Source organism: Bos grunniens, chromosome 6 (assembly GCF_055505025.1).
Source record: "Bos grunniens cultivar Pamir isolate PY7600 chromosome 6, Bosgru_T2T1.0, whole genome shotgun sequence".
NCBI lineage: Eukaryota > Metazoa > Chordata > Mammalia > Artiodactyla > Bovidae > Bos > Bos grunniens.
The window spans coordinates 61,586,263-61,605,856 of record NC_141170.1 but is presented as its reverse complement, the minus strand read 5'-3'; the positions used below and the strand labels follow the sequence as shown (position 1 = coordinate 61,605,856).

Sequence of the window (19,594 nt, the reverse complement as noted above, 5' to 3'; positions counted from 1 at the left end):
ACCTCAGGTGGCATAAGGCACAAGGGAGCTTTCTGGGGTCTCTTTTATAAAGGCACTAATCCCATTTGGGGGGCTTCCCAGGTAGCTCAATGGATAAAGAATCCTCCTGCCAATGCAGGAGACACAGGAGACTCAATCCCTGAGTCAGGAAGATCCCTTGAAGGAGGGTATGGCAACCCACTCCAGGATTTTTACCTAGAGAATCCTATGGACAGGGCTACAGTCAATGGGGTCACAGTCGGACATGACTGAAGCAGCTGAGTACACACACATGCACAATCCCATTCTTTCAGGCACACAGACCTATAGTCTGTAGCATAAATTTAACTGATTTTTGACAAGGATGCCAAGAATACACAATGAGGAAAAGACAGTTGGGAAAACTGGATATCCACATGCAAAAGAAGGAAATTAGACCCTTATCTTATACCATACACAAAATCAGTTCACAGTGGACTAAAGATGTAAACCTAAGACCTGAAACTATAAAACTCCAAAATATGACAGAAAACCTTCATGACATTGATCTTGGCATTGATTTCTGGGATCTTACACCAAGACCACAGGCAACAAAAGCTAAGATAGACAAGTGGGACTGCATCAGGCTAAAAAAAAGCTGCATATAGCAAAGGAAATGGTAGTGAAAAGCCAACCTGTGAAATGAGAGAAAATATTTAGAAACCATATATCTGATAAGGAATTAATATTCTTTGGGGGTTTTTTTAACACAAAAAATAGCTTGCAACTAAACAGTATTACTTCCCTACAATGAGTCTTCTTTATTAATTTCCTTAAATGTAAATTACACATACTGTAATGATATAGTAACATTCCACTTAATATAGTGATTTAACCTATAAAAGTTTTAGTATAAACAGAAAAAATTAGAAAAATAAGATTACAGTCATAGATGAGAGAATTGTGAGTAACTGTAAGGTATGGTTGTTCTTCTCTTCAACTATGAGAAGCATACCAATTTTTTTTTTCATTTTAAATTCAACAAACAATCTCCTTCTCTGTAGGCCAGATATTGTTGACGACCAGAAAAATAAAAAGGAATGAGAGCATGTCCCTAAGCCAGTCGTTGGACTCCTTGGCTTGGCGCTAGTACAGAGTCTGTCCACCACATCCAAGAATGCCAAATGCATCTGGCATCCAAAGGAAAGCTCTAGCGTCAGATACGAAACATTGGTGCAAATGAATGTAACCTGAGATTTTGCCAAACAGGATTACTATGGTCAGTGAACAATGTGTTCCTTGACTTTTTGAGATTGACTTGACCAAATTTGTCATGGGAAAGTCTCTCTTCTTAGAGTTTCCATTATTCTGAAGACCAGGTTACATAAATAAAGTCCAGGTTAAAGAGAGAGAAAGAGAGCATGCCAGAGCCCATGAAAGTGCACACCAGCCATGAATCTAAGACCCCAATAAATCAGTTCTGGTCTTTACATGTGTTTTTAGAGAAGACACACGTAGGCACTGTTTTCAGTGTTCTACAGGTATTAACACATATACTCCTAACAGCTACGTGAAATAGGTATTCAAGGATGAAGAATTCAGGGCCCAGAGAGATTGAATCACCAGTCACCAAGCTAGGAAGAAACGGGAGATTTGAACTGGACAATCTTCTTATTTCTCTTTAGTACAGAGCTCCATACCTGGCCCTCCCCATTTTAGTGTTTTAGTTTTGTTGAAAGTGAAGCGAAAGTTGAAGGACTCACCATCAACTTCCTTGGCATATGCTAGAGAAGATGAGAGTGACTTGGCTGTGCTACCAAGATTAACATTGACTTTAACACAAATTTATGCTAAAGCATTAACTTTACCAGAGTTTGTAGCACTTTCCTTCTACCCCCAGCCTCCAGCCAAGTTCTCAAGCCAAGTTTAACTCCCTGAGATGGATAAATATTAACTTTTAGGCTCGCATCACCATACTTGCGTCCCAGTTCAGAGTCTAAGCAGCAGGGAACTTTAGTCTCTTCCTGTGTCTCCTCTCACATGGACAGAGGAAGACTGAAATGCAACCTCAGGTGTTTCTCTACAAATCGGTAGATGGTTGCACCACCTTGTTCTTCATTCGGTAGGATCGGATTATGCCTTTGTGAATATGTGGATAATACAATTAATTTTTAATGATCAAATAATCAGGGGAATTCCACTATTGATTATCAGATTGGTGTGTGTTTATGTTCACAAGTCCAGACACATGTACAAAAAGATACAAAAAACATACACATGAGAGGGTCTAGTCCAACCCTCTCAATTTATGAAAAAGGAAAGTAAACACCCAAAATATTATTTATCAAAATTACATAGGTGTTATTTTGAAAAAGCAGTACACGTTAGCTGTCTATATACTCTTACACTTTAAATTATTTTTTAAATGTTCATCAAAATCATATATAGCAGGGTACAGCTTAAAAGACATGCTGGTTCTACAAGGTTTCTTAAGAAAATGAGCAGGTCCCAGGCTCCTATTCCTCTTTTCCCCTTCCCCAGAGAAACTACTTTCCACTCCGCCTCCATATACCTTAATGGCAAGTAAGTCCCGCCACCTCCTGCTTTTTTCAGAGACGTCACTGTACGCTGACTTTCCCCTACAAACACGAGGACCTAGTTCTTTATTCGCTTCTACCACGGGCAGCTGCCGTCCTCACAGGGTAGGGTCATCTCAGTTTTGATTAGAAAAATATTCAAAGTTTACATTATTATGACCGTGCTGTTCAGAAATGGAGCATATACTATTTTTTTCCTATCAGCATAACCTATGCCTAGAGTTAATAATTTTCTTTTTACTTGTTTATTTATCTTTGTTTGGTTTGTGTGCATGTGTTTTATGTACTTAAACATTCATTCAGCACTGAAATATTTGCCAGTTGTATGAACATTCTCCAAAGGTGTTCCGTGATTCTATCAGTTTCATATCAGGTATTGTATCCATTCTATTTCATGCTTTTGAAGAAATCTCTCTCAGAGACTGCTCACCTGCTCATCTGGACTGGTTGCCCCCTCTGCCTGGTTATTGCTGAGATCTTCTGTCATTGCGGTTCCACAGGGTCCCTTCACTTGTCTGCTATGTTGGAGCTCCTGTTTCATAGACCTATTTTTTCTTGTTTTATTTTCTCATTTTCATGGACTATATCCTACAGTAGCTCCCTGACAGAAAGCATATGAAGTTTAAAATTATGTAAGAACTTGCCTGTCTAAAAATGTCTGTATTCTACCTCACTGGACTGATAGCATGATTTCATAGAGAGTTCTATGTTAGAAATTATTTTCACTCAGATTTTTCTTTTTTCTTCCAAATTTTGAAGACCTTGCTCTACTGTTTCCTTGTTCACAGTACGGTTGCTGTAAGTATTCTAATTCCAGCCACCACTCCAGTTCCCAGTCACGTGTGTGTGTGTGTGTGTGTGTGTGTGTGTGTGTATGTATTTTCTCCTCTGAAAGTTTGTTGAATATGTTGGGAAATTTCACAGTGATATCACTTCAGTGCAGATTCTTGTGTTTTTTGTTTTTGTTTTTTTAATCCATTGTACAGGAAACTCAAGGGCTTCCGTGGTGGCTCAGTGGTACAGAATCCGACTGCCAGTGTAGGAGACATAGTTTTGATCCCTGGGTTGGAAAGATCCCCTGGAGAAGGAAATGGCAACCCCTTCCAGTATTCTTGCCTGGGAAATCCCATGGACAGAGAAGCCTGGCAGGCTACCGTCCATGGGGTTGCAAAAGAGTCGGACACAGCTTAGTGACTAAACAACTACAAACTCACTGGGCCTTTTAAATCTAGAAAATCTACCCTCCAGTTTTGAGAAATTTTCTTGGAAAATATTTGATATTTTCTTCTCCTGTGGGTGTTTTGTTTTCTTTTGTTTTACTCTCTAGATCTCCTGGAATTCCTGGATTATTTATCTGCTTTTCTTATTGCTCTCCTCTGGTCTGTTTGTCTTTTCACTCTAATTTCTTCAATTTTAACTTAAATTCTTTCAAGTTTGTATTTATGCTGTCATATTTTTAATTCCTAAGAGGCTTTTTTGTTGTTGTTCTCTTAATTCTCTCTTTTTTAAAACAGTATCATTTTCTTGCATCAGTAGACAATATATTTCTCTTATCTCCATGAATTCTTTACTAATCTTTTTTTGAAATTTTCTTTTTACTCCATAGTTTCTGATCTCTCCGTATTGTTTTTTGGTTTTCCTCAGCTATTTGATAATCATTTATGTTAGAGTGAGGGAGTTTAACTAAAGTTCCAAATGAAAACGTGAGAGTGAGAGATCGATTGCACTTTCTGATGGTGACTTGTAGGATCTGGCTGAGCTAGTTGTTAGGGAACTTCCACCATCACAGTCATTTTAGGGCTTTCCTCTTGTGTTGGCCAGATCCCCTTAGAAAATGCCTGCAAACTCTTGCCCTGAGGGTAAGGGTCTGGCTGCCAGTGATTGTTTGGGAGGTTGAGGGTGAGAAGGAGACTGAAGGAATCTCGGGATGCTGAATGCACATTTCCTTCATTTTCCTCTCTTTATATGATACCCACCCTGAATACTGGGCTTCCCAGGTGGTGCTAGTGGTAAGGAACCCGCCTTCCAATGCAGGAGACATAAGAGATTCAGGTTCGATCCCTGGGTCAGGAAGATCCCCTGGAGGAGGGCATGGCAACCCATTCCAGAGAATTCCATGGACAGAGAAGCCTGACGGGCTGCAGTCCCTGGGGTCGTGAAGAGTCGGACGTGACTGAAACGGCTGAGCACATATGCATGTGCACACCCCGAGTATTACCTGGACCTTCCCTGATTCAGTGATCCAAGGCACCTGCTGCTGCTATTAACAGAAAGTAGGTGGATGAGTAGCCACACATTCAGTGGACCTGAGAAAGCTGACCCAGAAGCTGGAAATGGGGCAAATAAATCCCATCAGCTTTCATGCCCTCCTCCCCGCCTTATATTTTGGCCACACAGCATGTGGGATCGTAGCTTCCCAACCAAGGATTGAACCCATGCCCCTGGAATTGGAAGCACGGAGTTTCAACCACTGGCCTGCCAGGGAAGTCCTGGCAGGGTGCTCAGAATTCTCCAGGACTCGGGCTGAGGGGAGAGGCCTCTGAGGCCAGAATGGTAGGAGTGGTGGAACTGTGTTTAAGATGCAGGTGACACCCCACCCTCCTTTTCCTACTGCAGGCACCTGGGTGGCAGCACCTCCTCCACCTCTGCAGAAGCCTGGAAGTTTCTCTCATGGTGAGAGCAAAACAGAGGTCATGAATTTGAGAGCTTTTGCAGAGTGGGGTCTCTCATGAGGTTGCTGTCAGGCATCGGGCTGTGGCTTCAGTCACTGAGGCTTGACTGGCACTGGAGGGTGCACTTCAGAGGCGGCTCAGTGATTTCCTCTCCACCGTATCAGCGTCCTCACGGCAGGGCAGCTGGCTTCTCCCAGAGCGAACCACTTGAAAGACCCCTGCAGGAGCAATTATGCTTTTCCTAACCTAACCTAACCTTGGTAATCACACATCATCATTTCCGCCTTGTTTTATTGAACACACAGGCCAGCTCTGCGTCAGTGTGGGAAGAGGACCTCACGAAGATGTGATAGCAGGAGGCAGGGATCACAGGGGCCAGCTGGGAGGTTGGCTATGCCATCCAAAGCCTTTCTGTGACAGTTTCTCATCTTTTACAGTGAAGAAAGCAGTGAAGAAAGGGGCTTTTTTTTTTTTTTTTTTTTTTAAGGAAGTGAAGGTTAAATAGATACCCTCTTCTGAAGCATTGTCTAAGGCAAATGACTGAGGTGATATGGAGAGAGGCCAAAGCAGTCATCACCCATGGAGAGTCCAAGAGGCGTGAATGGGCACACACTGGGTTCCAGTAGAGGGTGAGGTAGGACCCCAGGTGCTAACAAAGGGAAAGGCCAAAGGACTTTAGCCTCTGATGATTCAAGGAATCCAGATATAAGTTGGAGTAATTATAGGTGCCAAGTTTACAATTCCAAAATTCTTTCAGTCCAGAGAAACTGAAACAGGAGAATAGAGATAAAGAGATTACTCATTTCAGTTCTACAAACATGCATGTGTTTCCTCTGGGATAGGAAAAGAATAACAAGGGGACATTAGTGCAGAGGAGGAAAACTAGCAATGAATGAGCCCCACAGGGCTCCGTAGAGAATTGTTTTAAATTTTGCGTCACCTGGGAGGTGGGTGCTCATCCTCATTCAGTGGGAGTAAACCAGTATATGTGAACGTATGCTAAGTCGCTTCAGTCGTGTCTGACTCTTTGTGACCCTACGGACTGTACCCCGCCAGGCTCCTCTGTCCATGGGTTTCTCCAGGCAAGAATACTGGAGTGGTTTCCCTCCTCCAGGGGACCTTCCCGACCGAGGGATTGAGCCTGAGTCTCTTATGTCTCTTGCATTGGTAGGCGGGTTCTTTACCACGAGTGCCACCTGGGAAGCCCAAACCAGTATAATCAGCCATATAACCTGGAAAGGTCAAAGTTGCATTTGACCTTGAAGTAGCTCTTTCAAGCATCTGAAAACCAAACTAAGTGGGATCCAGCTTAGAGAATAGCAGCCAGAGGAAGGTTTGAGGTGGGTGAGAATTAGCCAGTTTCCAGCATCACCCCTGTTAGGATGTAATGAAAGCAAGTCTCAGACCAAGTTCTCCACACACACATTTTTATTTGCAAGCAGACACAAAGCAGAGTAGCAATCTGTTTTGTAAACTTGAAACCCCAATCCTCTGTCCTTCTAAGTTCTGCCACCACCCTGCAGAAAAGATAGAGTCGGGCCAGGCAATATTCCATACACAGGATTCTGTTACTCTGATAGTCAGCATCAGGCACCAGAAACCACGTAATCCAATGACAGATCACAGGACTGGGAATCCACTTCATGCAACATGCCTAAGGGTGTAAACTCTAGATTCTACTCCCTGTTTACATGAAGCCAAGGAAGCCATGACTGTGTCCCTTAAATCCCACAAGTAGTGTCTATTTCTAACATTTATTTTCCTGGTTAATATATCAGTGACTTCACCAATGAAAACCCATTTATGCCATTCACCAATTCATATCATAATAAATGGACAGTGGATTTGCATTTAATGACTTATTTTATGTTTGGACTTCCTGATTAAGTACTAGTTGATCACCCTGAAATGTAAATTTCTCACTACCCCCTGAAGTTTAATAAACAAAACATTTGTATCATACTGTGTATGGTGAAGTAAATTAAGTTGTAGAGCCAAGAGGATGTGTAAAGAGGATGTGTAAATTCTTAGACCAGAGAGTGGATGCAGGCGGAGCTAAGTTGAGGACTGGCATCAACCTTCACACTGGACTCCATGTTTTCTTATGTTTAGTTACCATCAGATTGCTTCATGTATTGGATTTGGCTTCTTAATCAGATTATAAAATTCTTGGAAAGAGTGATCATTTTTCCACAATGGCCAGCACAGTTGTAGATATATATACTTACGTATGTATAATATCTTTTAATTGTTTAAATTTATGGCAATATTTGGCTTCCCCAGTGACTCAACAGTAAAGAATCCACCTGCAGTGCAGGAGATGCAGGAGACATGGGTTCGATCCCTGGGTCAGGAAGATCCCCTGGAGGAGGAAATGGCAACCCACTCTAGTATTCTTGCCTGGAGAATCCCATGGACAGAGGAGCCTGGTGGGTTACAGTCCATGAGGTCGCACAGAATCTGACGTGACTGAGTGATTGAGCACGCATGGCAATATTTTACGAAATATGGGGCCTGAGGATTTCGTATTTCCATCAGAGTTCTAAAGTGCCTCAGTAGATTAAAAACCTAACAACATTAAAAAACTGCCTAGCTCACTTGAAATGATTCAAGGCAATTTGCAACAAGTGAGGGAAATAGTATACATTTTTACAGTATTTCTTTTTCCAATGTCAATTCCCAGCCTCGGCTGTAACATACGTTAAGCTTCATCAGAAGTTAGGCCTGAATTACGAATCATAATATACAAATAGAAATGGTGATTTGGGGCTTCATTCAGAATTTTTTAAATTGTGTTTGTCCGTTTCTACTGAATTTAATAACGAGTCCCAACTCCAGGACAGTGAGCACTGGGTTTGTTTTTATTCCAGGTACTGCTTGAATACTAATGGTGGCAAAGCACTGTGGGAGTTGAAGAGCTTTGACTAAAGGAACCTCATGCTCTCATTCGAGTCGTCAGCAAGGAGGGGCATACCGCTCCTCCTCTTGACTATGTAATCACTACCCCTTGGCAGCAGTCCAGGCTTCGAGTTTGGGTTTGTTTAGCAATAGCAATCAGCCACACAGCCAACCTGTGGCCACACCCCAGCCAAGAAGGCCCAAGGCTGGATTTTCTGTTTGGCGTTTAACTATTGCACAGGTGTGCAAAGTTCCAAGAACATGCTAGGATTTTAACCCTGAGATGTAAGCTGTTAGAGCACCTCTCTGGGGAAGAGGAAGAAAAAGAACTAGTAGAACTGCTCCAGTGTAGGTCTGATGAGGTCAAAACCCTGGTGAAGCAACAAAAGAAAGAAAAAAAAAAAGTTTCAGAAAAAACAATTTCACACAAAATCCCCAGTTCCTCTGCAGTTGCCCAGAGAGAGGAAGTCTGTCTTGACTGACCACAGTGTTCTCCTAGGCAGGAAATGTGCCCCCTACAGGCTGGGAAAGGAAGGTTTCAAGGATTTAACTTGAAAAGCATAACCTCAGATATGCAGATGACACCACCCTTAGGGCAGAAAGCAAAGAACTAAAGAGCCTCTTGATGAAAGTGAAAGAGGAGAGTGAAAAAGTTGGCTTAAAACTCAACGTTCAGAAAACTAAGATCATGGCATCCAGTCCCATCACTTCATGGCAAATAGATGGGGAAACAATGGAAACAGTGACAGACTTTATTTTGAGGGGTTCCAAAATCACTGCAGATGGTGACTGCAGCCATAAAATTAGAAGACACTTGCTCCTTGGAAGAAAAGCTATGTCAAACCTAGGCAGCATATTAAAAAGCAGAGACATTACTTTGCCAACAAAGGTCCATCTAGTCAAAGCTATGGTTTTTCCAGTAGTCATGTGTGGATGTAAGAATTGGACTATAAAGAAAGCTAAGCACTGAAGAATTGATGCTTTTGAACTGTGGTGTTGGAGAAGACTCTTGAGAGTCCTTTGGACTGCAAGGAGATCCAACCAGTCCATCCTAAAGGAGATCAGTCCTGAATATTCATTGGAATGACTGATGCTGAAGCTGAAACTCCAATACTTTGGCCACCTGATGCGAAGAACTGACTCATTGGAAAAGACCCTGATGCTGGGCAAGATTGAAGGCAAGAGGAGAAGGGGACAACAGAGGATGAGACGGTTGGATGGCATCATCAACTCGATGGACATGAGTGTGAGCAGGCTTCTGGAGTTGGTGATGGACAGGGAAGCCTGGTGTGCTGCAGTCCATGGGGTCGCAAAGAGTCAGACACGACTGAGCGACTGAACTGAGCTGAACTGATGCATCTACTTTGCATTCCTTCCAAACTTACATTATATGGTTTAGTAGTGTGTACTCAAATTTAAAGACACTATAGTTTAAGGAAGTATCTTCATCAACAGTTCTAGCCCAGTATACATTATGTAAACTCCACCAGGAGAGAAAAACTTCCCACTTTGTTCAAGCTTAAGTTTGTGTGTGCACACACATACATTTTATTATTATTACTCTTAAAAATTCAATTTAGGTAATCTGGTTCAATGCTTATAGTTTGAGGTTTTAATTCTGACAGCTTGTCATATTTGGTTAATCATATTTTGTGCTTTTTTTTTTCCCCATTTAGAATGTTTCCCACTCAGGAACCTAGCTTGAGTTTTTATGAAGCATGATGATATAGCAGCTCTCACTGAAATTTATGAATTTGAATGATGTTTAAATTTAACACTATATTACCTAAAGTCCTTATGCATAAAATGTTTCTAGGTTAAATTCTGTGATTTCCCCAGAAACACATATCAAATTGTCTTTAATAATGTGCTACATAACTATAACTAGGTACTTTAGATTACAGTCATTAATTTTATTCTTTTAGTATTTCTAGCTTTGAAATTCATATATATTCCTTCTTTTGTATCTTCTCCTTACCATATGATCATGTAGTATTGTGTTATAATTTTCTTATATCTTAAGGTTAAGCTAACTCCCAGTAGCTCTGTTATCCCTTCTGTGCTTGAAATGCATAGCATTTGCTGAAATTGCCCATGGCTTGACAGTTAATCCTTGGTGTCCCTGAAATTCAGAATAAAGAATAGGGTTTCTAAATGCATATGAAAGAAAAAGACAAGTGAGATCTTGGAATCCTGACTTCCTTTAGATTTGACCTGGTTAATAAGCATAACAAATGGGCTGTTCTTTTTATTCTTAGAAGAAAATGCTATATTCTAGAGGGGGAAATATGGAATCAGTTCAGCCTATTTACCTTCCTATTAGAAGGCATGGCATCTGGTCCCATCACTTCATGGGAAATAGACAGGGAAACAGTGGAAACAGTGTCAGACTTTATTTTGGGGGGCTCCAAAATCACTGCAGATGGTGACTGCAGCCATGAAATTAAAAGTCGCTTGCTCCTTGGAAGGAAAGTTATGACCAAACTAGATAGCATTTTCAAAAGCAGAGACATTACTTTGCCAACAAAGGTCTGTCTAGTCAAGGCTATGGTTTTTCCTGTGGTCATGTATGGATGTGAGAATTGGACTGTGAAGAAGGCTGAGCGCCGAAGAATTGATGCTTTTGAACTGTGGTGTTGGAGAAGACTCTTGAGAGTCCCTTGGACTGCAAGGAGATCCAACCAGTCCATTCTGAAGGAGATCAGCCCTGGGATTTCTTTGGAGGGAATGATGCTAAAGCTGAAACTCCAGTACTTTGGCCACCTCATGCAAAGAGTTAACTCATTGGAAAAGACTGATGCTGGGAGGGATTGGGGGCAGGAGGAGAAGGGGACGACAGAGGATGAGATGGCTGGATGGCATCACTGACTCGATGGACTTGAGTCTGAGTGAACTCCGGTAGTTGGTGATGGACAGGGAGGCCTGGCGTGCTGCGATTCATGGGGTCGTGAAGAGTCAGACACGACTGAGAGACTGAACTGAACTGAAGAAGGCATGAGGGGGGAGCTTCCCTAGTGGTCCAATGGCTAAGACTCCGAGCTTCCAATGCAGTGGGCCGGTGTTCAATTCCTGGTCAGGGAACTAAATCCCACATGCCTCAATTAAAAGTTCTCATGCTGCAGCTAATACCCAACATTCCACTATTCTTGCCTGGGAAATCCCATGAACAGGAGGGCCTGGCGGGCTACAGTCCATGTAGTCACAAAAAGTCACTGAGCGACTAACACTTTTTCACCTTTCATTACTCCTATTCCACATTAAAAAAATATATATATATAAGCCTTTTGGATTTGTAATTTTTAAATATCTACTTAAAAAAAGAAAGGGTCTAAAGAGGCTTGGAATCCCAAATGTATTGGTAGATGTTCCAGGGCAGCATGTTTTTGAAAGTCTCAAATACTCTTTAAGAGAGTTTATCATTCATCTAAACAAGACCCTCCCCGCATGACCATTATCTATGCTGATTTCACAGGAGAAAACTCATGCCCATGATTCAACATAGAATATCTACCATAGAAGTTGCCCTTTGGGTCTGCTAAAACACTCCCAATTACAAGTTTTCCTTCACTATTTTTTTAATTTTCTGAGAAGAGATGAAATAGTGCTTTGAGGGAGCCAAGTAACCATCTTGCATACACCTACAAAATCTTGTTGTGACCTGGCTTGCTCTGACTCACTCACAGTCACATTTGCAAAGCACATCTCTATTAAGAGAAGAAGCAGTGTCCTAAAGGGTCCATGTGTGTCCAGAAAAGGAGTCTTTTCAGTGACCCTGCCGCCATCTTCAGACCTAGTTATGTTTGAGGCAGTATTTTAGGAACTTTGTATGCATTACTCTAAACCTTGTAATCATGCTAGGAACAGCAACATGCCCATTGTCAGTTCAGTTAATTTCAGTTCAGTCGCTCAGTCATGTCCAACTCTTTGCGACCCCATGTACTGCAGCACATCAGGCTTCCCTGTCCATCACCAGCTCCCGGAGCTTACTCAAACTCATGTCCATCGAGTCAGTGATGCCATCCAACCATCTCATCCTGACCTTAATCTTTCCCAGCATCAAGGTCTTTTCCAGTGAGTCGGCTCTTCACATCAGGTAGCCAAAGCATTGGAGCTTCAGCTTCAGCGCCAGTCCTTCCAATGAATATTCAGGGTTGATTTTCTTTAAGATTGGTGTGATCTCCTTGCTTTCCAAGGGACTCTCAAGAGTCTTCTGCAGCACTACAGTTCAAAAGCATCGATTCTTCGGTGCTCAGCCTTCTTTATGGTCCAGTTCTCACATCTGTACATGACTACTGGAAAAACCATAGCTTTGACTATATGGACTTTTGTTGGCAAAGTGATGTCTCTGCTTTCTAATACACTGTCTAGTTTTATCATAGCTGTTCTTCCAAGAAGGAAGAATCTTTTAACCTTAATCTTATGGACATGTATTATTTATTAATGAAAGAAATGAAGGAAGGAAAAAAACCACTAGGGAAGTTTCCATTATTTTCTGGAAAATTGCTTACATAGGATTAGGAATGCTTAAATGGAAAAGATAAAAATAATAACTGAGCAAGATATATTTGACTCAAGTTTGGACAGGCATCTTAATGGAGACAGACCATGTCTGCAGAGTTCTCAGTTCCCTTAGAAAAGTAAGTGGATTGCTAAGTAATGGTGAGAAATATAGTGCACATTTTTTGAGTGATTATTAAGCATCTTCTTTTTTCTGATTTTGACATGAAAAATATATTAAGTTCTTTATTTGGGAGGGTGGTGTCCATTTTACCTAACTCATCAGAAATAACACTTAAAGGAAATCTGAGAAAGTTTTTAGTCTCCTGGGATTTTATTGTTGCTTGGAAGAGAAGTTCTGTTGGTTTTTGGTATTTGTGTGTGCGACATTTAAGGAAGCAAGATGAAATAGGTAACCCATACAGATGTACTCATTTTTTTTTTTACCTTTTGAAAAATCATTGCTCCAAGAAACATACAACTTAAATCATTTGGCTGCAGTCTGAGCAGATTAGATAGATAATACTTTCCTAGAGGATGAGCACACACTGATGTAATGGCATCATCAAGTCTAGGAACTTAAATCATGAGAACCCGTGTCCAGGAAGATCCTGGGAGTCCATTCAAGTGTGGTCACAGTTGGGATGTCTTCTGAACACTGAAGCCATTTCTTGACCTCAGTTCAGTTCAGTTCAGTTGCTCGGTCGTGTCCGACTCTTCGCGACCCCGTGAATCACAGCATGCCAGGCCTCCCTGTCCATCACCAGCTCCCAGAGTTCACTCAAACTCATGTCCATTGAGCCGGTGATGCCATCCAGCCATCTCATCCTCTGTCATCCCCTTCTCCTCCTGCCCCCAATCCCTCCCAGCATCAGAGTCTTTTCCAATGAGTCAACTCTTCGCATGAGGTGGCCAAAGTACTGGAGTTTCAGCTTTAGCATCATTCCTTCCAAAGAACACCCAGGACTGATCTCCTTTAGGATGGACTGGTTGGATCTCCTTGCAGTCCAAGGGACTCTCAAGAGTCTTCTCCAACACCACAGTTCAAAAGCATCAATTCTTCGGCATTCTTGACCTCAGCTCCCTTTAATCAGACTTACTGCCCTGAATCTAGTAGTATAAGGCCAGACATTTAGGGCCAGCTGGTTAAATATTATTGAGCTCCCACTGCATGCCTGGTGCTGGATTGAGCACCAGACAGTTTTCTTAGGGAATTTACATTCTAGCACAGGACAGCCTATAAATAGGTAAAAATTCTTTCCTTTATTCATCTAAAATCAGTCAAAGGTATGTCAAGCACTTTTCTACAAAGCAAGGATGCAAGTGCGAAAAATTATGACTCTGGTATGAAAGGTGCGGCAGGTACTATGGGAGTTCAGAACCAGGACAACTAGCATAGCCCCGGGGGATCCAGGGTGCTCCCCTTTCTGGAAGAGGCCAAGATGGAGTGAGAAGTCGTAGTCAGCTGGACAACATGAAGAGGGCTTTCCAGGGAGGAGAGAGCTCAGGGCAGTCCAGTAAGAACTCCCAAAGTGTGAAAGAATTGAGGATTTCTCCTCATTATCCCACCACTGTTTGGGAAGTTTTTGCAGTTGGGGTGGGGGTGTGGAGCCACGGTGATACCAAGAGCAGGAGGTGGAGGAACAGGAAGTGGGAAGGGGTGTTGGGAGCAGATTCCAGTGTCCCTTTCCCCTTCCTCAGGCTCTTCCCTGTCCACTTCTGCTTGTTTTCCTGACCTCCTTTTAGGTCTGCCACGGGTGCCTGGACAAAGATTGGGAAATCATTTCATTTTGATTCTATATTTGCTGTGAACTAAAAGTCAGTAGTTTTTCTTCCTTTTTTTCCCCCGTACTTATTTATTTGGCTGTGCTGGGTCTTAGTTGCAGCATGTCAACTCTTAGGTGTGGCAGGTAAATGTGGCAGTACCTACACTGGAGCCCCATATCCTGGGATTTGAGATCTCAGTTGATAGAGTGTGGCAGCTTCAGGGTCAGTCAGAGCTCAAATCTTGGTTCTCCTACTTGCTCACTAGAGGATAAAAGGCAGTTGCATAACCTTTGTTTTCTCCCCTATTAAATGGCCTTAAGAATAGTATCTCCTTCTTGGAGATATTATGAGAGCTGTCATGAGGGTTAAATGAGATAATGCACATAAAGTGCAGGATGCATAGTAAGCACTCAATATTATTATTATTTATTAACAATATTAGCCATTATGAATAATAGGTAGTAAATTAGATTCTGTGGTTACAAAACTGTATAAGCCACAGCACCAGCCAGAGAGACAGACATCTGTGTAACTGACCACAAGACCAAGGGATAGAGTCTGCATAAGAGTCGGCACAGATGCTTCCACTGGAGTTGAGGACCAGGAGTTCACAAAGCTCCACAGGGAAGATCACAGTGGGCCTTTGACCTGGGAGGCAGAATTTCACTCACTTAAAAAGGTGAGCCCAGCTACATGCATGCATGCTAAGTCACTTTCAGTTCAGTTCAGTTCACTTCAGTCGCTCAGTCGTGTCCGACTCTTTGCGACCCCATGAATTGCAGCACGCCAGGCCTCCCTGTCCATCACCAACTCCCGGAGTTCACCCAGACTCATGTCCATTGAGTCGGTGATGCCATCCAGCCATCTCATCCTCTGTCGTCCCCTTCTTCTCCTGCCCCTAATCCCTCCCAGCATCAGAGACTTTTCCAATGAGTCAACTCTTCGCATGAGGTGGCCAAAGTACTGGAGTTTCAGCTTTAGCATCATTCCCTCCAAAGAAATCCCAAAGCTGATCTCCTTTAGAATGGACTGGTTGGATCTCCTTGCAGTCCAAGGGACTCTCCAGAGTCTTCTCCAACACCACAGTTCAAAACATCAATTCTTCGGCGCTCAGCCTTCTTCACAGTCCAATTCTCACATCCATACATGACCACAGGAAAAACCATAGCCTTGACTAGACAGACCTTTGTTGGCAAAGTAATGTCTCTGCTTTTGAAAATGATATCTAGGTTGGTCATAACCTTCCTTCCAAGGAGTAAGCATCTTTTAATTTCATGGCTGCAGTCACCATCTGCAGTGATTTTGGAGCCCAAAAAAATAAAGTCTGACACTGTTTTCACTGTTTCCCCATCTATTTCCCTTGAAGTGATGGAACCGGATGCCATGATCTTCGTTTTCTGAATGTTGAGCTTTAAGCCAACTTTTTCACTCTCCACTTTCACTTTCATCAAGAGGCTTTTGAGTTCCTCTTCACTTTCTGCCATAAGGGTGGTGTCATCTGCATATCTGAGGTTATTGATATTTCTCCCGGCAATCTTGATTCCAGCTTGTGTTTCTTCCAGTCCAGCATTTCTCATGATGTATTCTGCATATAAGTTAAATAAGCAGGCTGACAATATACAGCCTTGACGTACTCCTTTTCCTATTTGGAACCAGTCTGTTGTTCCGTGTCCAGTTCTAACTGTTTAGAACTGACCTGCATATTGGTTTCTCAAGAGGCAGGTCAGGTGGTCTGGTATTCCCATCTCTTTCAGAATTTTCCACAGTTTATTGTGATCCACACAGTCAAAGGCTTTGGCACAGGCAATACAGCAGAAGTAGATGTTTTTCTGGAATTCTGTTGCTTTTTCCATAATCCAGTGGATGTTGGCAATTTGATCTCTGGTTCCTCTGCCTTTTCTAAAACCAGCTTGAATGTCAGGAAGTTCACGGTTCACGTATTGCTGAAGCCTGGCTTGGAGAATTTTGAGCATTACTTTACTAGCATGTGAGATGAGTGCAATTGTGCGGTAGTTTGAGCATTCTTTGGCATTGCCTTTCTTTGGGACTGGAATGAAAACTGACCTTTTCCAGTCCTGTGGCCACTGCTGAGTTTTCCAAATTTGCTGGCATATTGAGTGCATCATCTTTCACTTTAGTGAAAGTCACTTTAGTCATGTCTAACTCTTTGCAACTAACTGTATGGACTGTTACCTACTGGAATCCTCTGTCCATGGGATCTCCAGACAGGAATACTGGAGTGGGTTGCCATGCCGTCCTCCAGGGGGTCTTCTCCACCCAGGGATCACACCTGTATCTCTGATGTCTCCTGCACTGGCAGGCAGGTTGTCTACCACCAATGCCACAGCTGTATTAGTTATCTATTGCTGTGTAATACAGTAATCCACCCCCCAAATTAGTAGCTTAAAACAACGAACATTTATTATCTCACGGGAGCCAAGCACAATTTAACAGGGCACCTCTGGTTCAAGGTCTCCCTTGGGGTTATAGTCCAGCTGTTGGCCAGAGCCATGGTCATCTCCAGGCTGCATGTGAGCTGGAGAGCCCGCTCCCAAGCTCACTCAGGTGCCCATTGGCAGGCCTCCAGAGACCTACTTCAGGTTCACTCACATGATTCTGGCATGCTTTGGCTCCTCCTCATATACTTTGTTCATCCTTTAGAGCTAGAGTCAGCACTTTGTAGAGGGCCAGAAAGTAAGTAAATATTTTAGGATTTGTGGGTCATACAGTGTCTGTCACCACTACTCAACACTGCTACGTAACTTGAAAGCAGCCAGAAACAACTCCTCAATGAATGGGCATACCTGTATTCCAAGAAAAGTTTATGTAGCAAAATCAGGTAGCCTGACCCTTACTTTAGACCTCTACAAGGACAGCAGCATGGTTTAGAAAAATTATTGCTGGGCATCACTTAGCTTCTCAGGGCTGCAGGTCCCAATCCATAGTACATGTGGGCTAGAGTAATTTTTCTCAGGGCTTCCCACCACAAAATGCTGTGATTCTAACTTTAATCTTTATTCATAGCAGTTTAATAGCTATTTCTTTGTTCTTACTGTCTCTCTGCTAAGACTGAGAACTTAAACAGAGTGTCAGTAACACCACAAATCTCACTGTAAACTCGGAGACAGTTAGCCAGGGACAGCTGGTAAGGAATCCACTGCAGTTCGGGAGACCTGGGTTCAATCTCTGGGTTGGGAAGATCCCCTGGAGAAGGGAAAGGCTACCCACTCCAGTATTCTGGCCTGGAGAATTCCATGGACAATCCATGGGATGTCAAAGAGTTGGACATGACTGAGCAACTTTCACTAGCCAGGGATGCTTAATATTTTTTAAAATATTTATGTAATTATTTATTTGGGTGCCTCGAGTCTGAGTTGCAGCACCTGAGATCTTCATTGCTGCATGCAGGCTCTTTGGTGTGGCATGTAGGCTTCTCTCTAGTTGTGGAGCACAGGCTCAGCAGTTGCAGCACGTGGGCTTAGTAGACCTGAAGCATGTGGGATCTTAGTTCTCCATAAGGATGGATGGCATACGTGCTCAATTGTGTCCGACTCTTTATGACCCCACCGACTGTAGCCCACCAGGCTCCTCTGTCCATGGAATTTTCCAGGCAAGAATACTGGAGTGGGTTGCCATTTCCTACTTCAGGGGATCTGCTCAACCAGGGATCAAACTCATGTTCTCTGCATTGGAAGGTGAATTCTTTACCATTGGACCACCAGGGAAGTCTCAGGACAACTTAACTGACATGTTCAAGTTCCTTTTTTAATACATGGAGTTTCAGTTAGTCATGGCATGGCTGGCCAGTTTGGGGCAGAGAGTGATGGGCTCTTGTAGCAGAGCCCTTGCCCAGGAGCCCTTGCCCTTACCAATAGAATCATTATAACAGCTACTGGTGATTGATTGCTTACCTGTGTCATTGTTGTTGTTGTTCATTCGCCAAGTCATGTCCGACTTCTCAACCCCATGGACTGCAGCATGCCAGGCTTCCCTGTCCCTCACCATCTCCCAGAGTTTGCCCAAATTCATGTCCATTGAATCGGTGATGCCAGCCAACTATCTCATCCTCTGTCACTCTCTTCTCTTTCTACCTTCAATCTTTCTAAGCATCGGTGTCTTTTCCAATGAGTCAGCTGTTCGCATCAGGTGGCCAAAGTATTAAAGCTTCAGCTTCAGCATCAGTCCTTCCAAAGAGTATTCAGGGTTGGTTTCCTTTAATATTGACTGGTTTGATCTCCTTGATGTCCAAGGGACTCTCAAGAGTCTTCTCCAGCACCACAGTTTGAAAGCATCAATTCTTTGGTGCTCTGCCTTCTTTATTGTCCAACTCTTATGTCTATACGTGACTACTGGAAGGACCATAGCCTTGACTATATGGACCTTTGTTGGCAAAGTGATGTCTTTGCTTTTTAACACAGTCTAGGTTTGTCATAGCTTTCCTGCCAAGAAAAAATCATCTTCTAATTTCATGGTTGTGGTCACCATCGCAGTGATTTTAGAGCCCAAGAAGAGGAAATCTATCACTGCTTCTACCTCTTCCCCTTCTATTTTCCATGAAGTGATGGAATCGGATGCCATGATCTTAGTTTTTTTAATACTGAGTTTTAAACCGGCTTTTTCACTATGTCAGTACCAAGTATGTAATCCATGGTTAACAGCTCTTAAGGTTCTTAAGATGCAGATACTTACAGACTCACAAACAGTGAAGTCCCTACAACAGATAGATGAGAGCTGAAAATTTCAGCTCTGAAAATTTCCCATGAAGTAATTCCCCATAAGTCTGACTTAGGGTGAATATACAGCCTGATTTTTCTAGAACAGCCATAATGTCAGATCAAGTCATTCAGAGGTTGAAAGAGGTCTGGATTACTTTTTTATTGTTCTCTTCAAGGTTCTTGGTATATTAAAGTAGTAAAATAATGACAGAATGAGATAATAAAAATTAGAGAATATTTTAAAAGCTTTCATGTACAGATCTGCAATATTGCATACATGCATAAAGGTGATAAAATTTTCCTATTTGTATGGAAAGTATTAGTTCATTGGGAACTGTAGGAAATCTACTATGGAAACATGGGGCTGAAGTTCAAAGCTGTGTGATAAACATTGTCTTCTTTCAGTCCTGTCCATGTAGCTCTGGTTGTATATTTGGAGATAGTGGTCAAGAGTCTACATTGAGGCCCTCCATGAATGGGAAGCCTGGGT

At 42.5% G+C, this 19,594-nt stretch overlaps 1 protein-coding gene across 7 annotated transcripts in view; it reads left to right on the top strand.

Moving 5' to 3' along the window:
* Positions 1 to 19,594, top strand: part of PGCKA1 (PDCD10 and GCKIII kinases associated 1) — an 81,394-nt gene that overhangs the window by 33,006 nt on the left and 28,794 nt on the right. The window contains exon 1 of one of the 7 annotated variants that reach the window (XM_086406174.1): positions 1,995 to 2,080. The exons of 5 other annotated variants lie outside the window; for them this stretch is intronic. The gene's annotated coding sequence lies outside the window, so the exon portion shown is untranslated. Of the gene's footprint in view, positions 1 to 1,994; positions 2,081 to 19,594 lie in introns of those variants that run through there. One more of the 7 variants, XM_086406172.1, reaches the window with a different exon arrangement.